We start from the raw sequence: 6,912 nt of genomic DNA on the forward strand, positions 1-6,912 counted from the left end.
CTGTTAGGTGCGGTGTCATGTCAATGAAGGGTATTAAGGACTATTTCCCTGAGATATTTTTTGATCTTTCAAGTTTGCCTGTATCCCATTTTCGTCAATGGGGTTCTGGGTTTTCCGAGGACTGAGCGGTCATCGGACGCATCTTTGAACCACATCGGGCTCACTATTTTTGGGCTTGGGCCCTGGCCTCCTTTAGTTTGGGGCCTGTGGACTCCCTATAAGCGAGCGAGTCGGGCCCATAGACTATTGGGCCCCACAATAGCCCCTCAAAACCCTGCTGTCCAACGTCTTGGTTGGAGAGGTGGGTTTTGGTAATTCCGAGCCTTAACTGCGGCTCATTTAATTCGGCCCTTGATCAACGTTGGCGACTCTTCATCTCCACGAGGAATGCGCCGGTCTACGAGCCGTTTTTCCTGGATTTGCGTGCGTTGCCGTTATGCCGCGTGGTTATCTGCAACGTGTCTTTAATATCTTCCCATTTACGAGACCTCCCAGATATAACGGTTACTGATGGTGTGGGAGAATGAAGCGGCGCGTTATACTCTGGATTTCCCTGGGGATCTGAATGTGTCACATACCCTATCCTTCGTCCCCTATATAAAGAGAGAAGACAGAGGGTGACCTTTTCATATCCGAATCCCTCACGTTCTTCCCAGAATCCACTTCCTCCATCCGGTTACTCCCTATTCAATAATACTTATCTCATAGTAATCCACCATGAACAAATCCTTCCTTTCCCAGAAACGCCATGTCCCAACAAAACTCGAGATGGCTCGGTCGGGGCAAGGATGGTGGAGGCTTAAGATTTGCCTCCCCATTCTTTTAGCCAAAATCCGAAGCAGGGACTCGTCACACCCCATTTCTGGTGTGACTGAGTCGAAAACCTCCCTTGTCATCTCCATCTGCTCTCTCATGAGCATACCTAATATGGCTCCCCTTCTCCCTCTTTTGCTCCTTTTACTTTCTTTTCATTGCTTCCCTCTTCTTCTCCTCCTTCCTACTCATGTCCTCCATCTTCTTTTTCCCTTGCTTTCTTCAGCGACAAGAGCTTGCTGAAGTGCTTCCATTTGTTCCAATTCGTCTTCCTTCTCCTTCATTATTTTTGTATAAGGATCTTCTCCTAATATGAGCAGTACTGAGGCATAGATTTCAGAGAGATTTTGAAGGCGAGTTCAGAAGACACCTGATGATTTACTTATTTGTATTACGGATGTTGTTACTGTTTTAGCAGTTCATTTTTTGTATAGGCTTGTTTAAGCCCTTCCTTGTACGTTGTAACAAATTTTCATATTAATAAATGTTAGTGTTACTCTATTTCGTATGTCTTGTTTATATATTCTAACAAATGTGAAAGCGCTGCTCGGCATAATAGTATAGCATTTGAATCAATAATAACTAAGGCCAAAGTAATCGTTGATAAAAAGATGCCACGATAACTTTAACAAAATTATTATTCAACGTAACAATCCGACCAGTGAGGAATGAGACTTATCTTAAAATTAGCCGTGATGGGTGTTAAATGCTCGATAAGGTGTAAGAAGTAATTATCCGAGGACATGTTACCCACCGGATGAATGGCCTCCTTAGGTTGACGATCATTAGGTTGTTCTGCCATCTCCATGATACGCGAGCCTTAACCTTTTCCAGTATTTAAGCCGAGAAATTTCTTCATTCGGGCAGTTGATTTCCCAAGAAGCCTGAGTCCGAGGACTTTGCAAAACCTGGGTTTTGTTCAGGACTTATGCGTTTTATCTTATGTACTTGATTTTTCCCTTAGGCTTGAGTCCGAGACTTGTGTCTTTATCGGTACTTGGTTTCCCCTTTTAGCTTGAGTCCGAGGACCATACAAGCCTTAGGTTCTGTCCGAGACCCACGTCTACATCAGTACTTGGTTTTCCCTTTTAGCTTGAGTCCGAGGACCATGCAAGGCCTTGGGTTCTGTCCAAGACTTGTGTCTTTATCGGTACTTGGTTTTCCCTTTTAGCTTGAGTCCGAGGACCATGCAAGCCTTAGGTTCTGTCCAAGACCAACGTCTGCATCAGTACTTGGTTTTCCCTTTTAGCTTGAGTCCGAGGACCATGCAAGCCTTAGGTTCTGTCCAAGACCAATGTCTGCATCAGTACTTGGTTTTCCCTTTTAGCTTGAGTCCGAGGACCATGCAAGCCTTAGGTTCTGTCCAAGACCAACGTCTGCATCAGTACTTGGTTTTCCCTTTTAGCTTGAGTCCGAGGACCATGCAAGCCTTAGGTTCTGTCCAAGACTTATGTCTGCATCAGTACTTGGTTTTCCCTTTTAGCTTGAGTCCGAGGACCATGCAAGCCTTAGGTTCTGTCCAAGACCAATGTCTGCATCAGTACTTGGTTTTCCCTTTTAGCTTGAGTCCGAGGACCATGCAAGCCTTAGGTTCTGTCCAAGACCAATGTCTGCATCAGTATTTGGTTTTCCCTTTTATTGAGCATTTCTCGAGGTGCCAAACAGGGTGTCCCTGGGCCTTCACGCCAAGCGGGCTTGGGCCGCGAATTCAATGAATCCGCGGATTAAGAGATATTTCTGCAACCTCTGGCCACGCAGTACTTCTCTGACGCCCCAAGGATCGAGGCGCGCCTTTACGAGGCTCCTTGAGTCTCTTGGCTGCAGTTGATGTTGGAAGTTGAGCCAAGACTACTTTGTCTGTAGTGCTCCTTGGGACGCCGCGTGAGTTGACTGCCATTATCTTGTCTTTTCAAATAAATAGGAGGGAGAGAGGGTTGCTTTATATATACACCCATCCTTTTATTTTTCTCTCATATCACGCTTCCCATATCCGGAGCTCTCCTTTCTTGACATAACATGTTGAAAGCGAAGGTTGGGAAGAAAGAACTTTCTCCGCCGCAGAAGCGCCGTGTCCTCATGAGGCTTATAACAGTAAGGTATGGGCACAGGAAGCACAAGTTCAGGAGAGTACTCCAGTTCCACCGAGGGGGGACGGCGTCTCTTCCTCTTTTAGTCAAAATCCGAAGCAGGCTCTGTTCATGCCAGCACTTTGGTATGTCAGAAGAAAGATTCTCCGCCATCAGCGCCTCTGCTTAGCAGCAGGCGAATATTTAGAGAAAGCCCCTCAGTTTCCCACTCCCTGCATCTTTCCTTCAACGGTGCCAGGCTCAAGTTGGGTTTCTTTGGCTGTCTGAGTTATGGGCATGTAGGAGCGCGGGGGAAGAATAAGGTCTCGGAGCTGTAGCCAACCTTTCCTCCGACATACCTCCTCGGCTTTCTCCAGCTTTCTTGTATTTTTCTTTTTCTTGCTTATGTAGTAAGCTTTGACGTAGACTGATTCCAGCTTTTCATTGTACACTGTACTATTTCTTCGTTGTAATAAAAATGGAAATTTCTTTACTTGTTTTGAGCACTGTTTCTTTGACAACAATGTTTCTTGAATGGGTGTGCCCTATGTGTGCGTTTCTTCAAGAATATTTAGAGCAGAATGGCTTGAAGCATAATTCAACTAACTCCAATTTACCAACACTACCAGGCATTATATCGATAATTCATAATAAATCAAACTTAAGAAAAACTAACCGAGATATCAGTTGGATATTCTGTGATAAGCGCGTGAATATCGTCCAAGGCTGATGATTTCTAAGCAATCCATCTGAGCAATCGACTGGGATATAGGGGACTCCGATGATGCTTTTTTGTAAGATTTCTTTTTTTGTACTTGGTTTCCTCATAGGCTTGGGTCCGAGGACCATGCAAGGCCTTGGTTCTGTCCATTACTTGTAAGAGTTCTTCTTTGTACTTGGTTTCCCCATAGGCTTGGGTCCGAGGACCATGCAAGGCCTTGGTTCTGTCCATTACTTGTAAGATCTCTTTTTTGTACTTGGTTTCCCCATAGGCTTGGGTCCGAGGACCGCGCAAGGCCTTGGTTCTGTCCATTACTTTTAAGATGTCTTCTTTGTACTTGGTTTCCCCATAGGCTTGGGTCCGAGGACCATGCAAGGCCTTGGTTCTGTCCATTACTTTTAAGATGTCTTCTTTGTACTTGGTTTCCCCATAGGCTTGGGTCCGGGGACCATGCAAGGCCTTGGTTCTGTCCATTACTTGTAAGATCTCTTCTTTGTACTTGGTTTCCCCATAGGCTTGGGTCCGAGGACCGCGCAAGGCCTTGGTTCTGTCCATTACTTTTAAGATGTCTTCTTTGTACTTGGTTTCCCCATAGGCTTGGGTCCGGGGACCATGCAAGGCCTTGGTTCTGTCCATTACTTGTAAGATCTCTTTTTTTGTACTTGGTTTCCCCATAGGCTTGGGTCCGAGGACCGCGCAAGGCCTTGGTTCTGTCCATTACTTTTAAGATGTCTTCTTTGTACTTGGTTTCCCCATAGGCTTGGGTCCGAGGACCATGCAAGGCCTTGGTTCTGTCCATTACTTTTAAGATGTCTTCTTTGTACTTGGTTTCCCCATAGGCTTGGGTCCGGGGACCATGCAAGGCCTTGGTTCTGTCCATTACTTTTAAGATGTCTTCTTTGTACTTGGTTTCCCCATAGGCTTGGGTCCGGGGACCATGCAAGGCCTTGGTTCTGTCCATTACTTGTAAGATCTCTTTTTTGTACTTGGTTTCCCCATAGGCTTGGGTCCGAGGACCGCGCAAGGCCTTGGTTCTGTCCATTACTTTTAAGATGTCTTCTTTGTACTTGGTTTCCCCATAGGCTTGGGTCCGAGGACCATGCAAGGCCTTGGTTCTGTCCATTACTTTTAAGATGTCTTCTTTGTACTTGGTTTCCCCATAGGCTTGGGTCCGGGGACCATGCAAGGCCTTGGTTCTGTCCATTACTTGTAAGATCTCTTTTTTGTACTTGGTTTCCCCATAGGCTTGGGTCCGAGGACCGCGCAAGGCCTTGGTTCTGTCCATTACTTTTAAGATGTCTTCTTTGTACTTGGTTTCCCCATAGGCTTGGGTCCGAGGACCATGCAAGGCCTTGGTTCTGTCCATTACTTTTAAGATGTCTTCTTTGTACTTGGTTTCCCCATAGGCTTGGGTCCGGGGACCATGCAAGGCCTTGGTTCTGTCCATTACTTGTAAGATCTCTTTTTTGTACTTGGTTTCCCCATAGGCTTGGGTCCGAGGACCGCGCAAGGCCTTGGTTCTGTCCATTACTTTTAAGATGTCTTCTTTGTACTTGGTTTCCCCATAGGCTTAGGTCCGAGGACCATGCAAGGCCTTGGTTCTGTCCATTACTTGTAAGAGTTCTTCTTAGTAGTCTTTTCTCTATACTGATTTATTTTTCGAAGGTCAGCCCCTAGGCCAGGGAGGGAGGAGTTGGCTCGAGGCCGCAAGCCCCTAGAGCTGTCCGCTCCGTTGGCAGTGCAAGGCGTAGCCCCTAGCAGAGGCTTATGGCGGAGCGTCAACTGTACGTCGCCGGAGATGGGAAAAACTCGTGAACCTCTACTTGCTGGAGAGCTGACTCATGCGCCACCCATGCCAACGCGCAAGCCTTCCCCACAGACGGCGCCAATTGTAGGGACACAAAATCTTTAGCGGCCCAACAACGATGTTGGGCTCGCACACGGAAAGTCCCTCACAATAATATTTGTAGAGAGTGGGCTTTAAAGGCCAGCGTTGGATCACAGGGCGACATTTCGGGCCGGACTATAGGTGAACCAATATGAGAACAAGCTTTGGGCTGGACATTCAGGCCCTTCAATCTTGTATCCAGGAGGATTTGGCTCCTCGGATCATGTCCGAGGAGCGATGGTGCTGTCCCCGGTTACCCGTCGGCGGGTTTTTATGTGGTGTCCGGCGTATATTATCCAGATATTCTCTTTCATCAAGTCTTTCTCCCGAAGCTAGATAAATCCGCCCCCCTTGGTCACATAACATTCTCTTTTATACTAGCCTACGTTCGTTGTCCTTCGTCCACGTGTAGGGTCGATCTTTCCAGGACAGATACCTGTCCCATCAGTCTAATCCCTGAATTGTGGGAGATGGTCCATAAAGCCTAAAAATCCGGCTCTGTTAGGTGCGGTGTCATGTCAATGAAGGGTATTAAGGACTATTTCCCTGAGATATTTTCTGATCTTTCAAGTTTGCCTGTATCCCATTTTCGTCAATGGGGTTCTGGGTTTTCCGAGGACTGAGCGGTCCTCGGACGCATCTTTGAACCACATCGGGCTCACTATTTTTGGGCTTGGGCCCTGGCCTCCTTTAGTTTGGGGCCTGTGGACTCCCTATAAGCGAGCGAGCCGGGCCCATAGACTATTGGGCCCCACAATTAGTATAAAATTTGATAATTTTTACAGAAAATGAAACTTTTTAAGAATTTCACTATGAAAATTGTGAAAATGTATTTTATTAATTTTATGAAAGATAGCCATCAAACATAATTTTGATTGAAAATATTAAGCTCTTTTTTTGTTAGGTGTGTGTGTATATATATAACTTATCAAATAAAAAAGTGTGTGTATATAATAAAAAAAGCATGTGTATTTATGTGTGTGTATGGGGTTGTCTTGATAAATATATTAGTGTTGCAACTTGGCCCCCTCAAACAAAAATTTCTGACTCCGCCCCATATCCAAAGTATTTTAATAGAAAAGACATTGAGTTTATTCCTTGACCCATGTTATTCCCCTTAATTTTGGATTCATAAAATACATACATATGATACCCAACCAAAAATAAAATATAAAAAATAAAAAATAAAATCCAAGTCTTGACTCTTGACGTGTTGCTGAAATAACATGAGTCCAACTACACCCCCAAATTTTAGAAAACAGGAAAAAAAAATAAATAATAAATAAATAAATAAATAATGGTTTTAACATGGACTGGACTGAAGACAAACTAACAATTGATGAAATCATTTCCTAGTTGTTTCGTGGGTCAACATTTGTTGACTTATGTTCTGTTTGGTTTGTTTGATCTTATTCTTGCCTGAA

The sequence above is a fragment of the Quercus robur genome, chromosome 2, assembly GCF_932294415.1.
Source record: "Quercus robur chromosome 2, dhQueRobu3.1, whole genome shotgun sequence".
Taxonomy (NCBI): domain Eukaryota; kingdom Viridiplantae; phylum Streptophyta; class Magnoliopsida; order Fagales; family Fagaceae; genus Quercus; species Quercus robur.